The sequence below is a fragment of the Lupinus angustifolius genome, chromosome LG06 (genome assembly GCF_001865875.1).
Source record: "Lupinus angustifolius cultivar Tanjil chromosome LG06, LupAngTanjil_v1.0, whole genome shotgun sequence".
Lineage (NCBI taxonomy): Eukaryota > Viridiplantae > Streptophyta > Magnoliopsida > Fabales > Fabaceae > Lupinus > Lupinus angustifolius.
In genome coordinates, this window is record NC_032014.1 from 11,594,192 (window position 1) to 11,594,577 (window position 386).

A 386-nucleotide genomic window follows, 5' to 3' on the forward strand; every position below is an offset into this window, starting at 1 on the left:
TGAGAATGAGGATGAGGATGAGGATGAGGATATGATGCGGATGACGATGAGGATGAGGACGAGGTTAGGATGAGGAAGAGGATGAGGATGAGGATGAGGATAGGAGGAGGATGAGGAGGAGGAGGTGGATAGGATGAAGACGATAATGAGCATGAGGATAGGATGAGGAGGAGAATGAGGATGAGGATGATGATGAGGATAGGATGGCGATGAGGGCGAGGATGATAATAGGATTAGGACGATAATGAGAATGAGGATAGGTTGTGGATTAGGACGAGGATGAGGATAGGATGAGGAGTAGAATGAGGATGAGGAAGAGGATGAGGATGAGGATAGGATGAGGATGAGAATGTGGATGAGGATAAGGATAGGATGAGGAGGAGGAT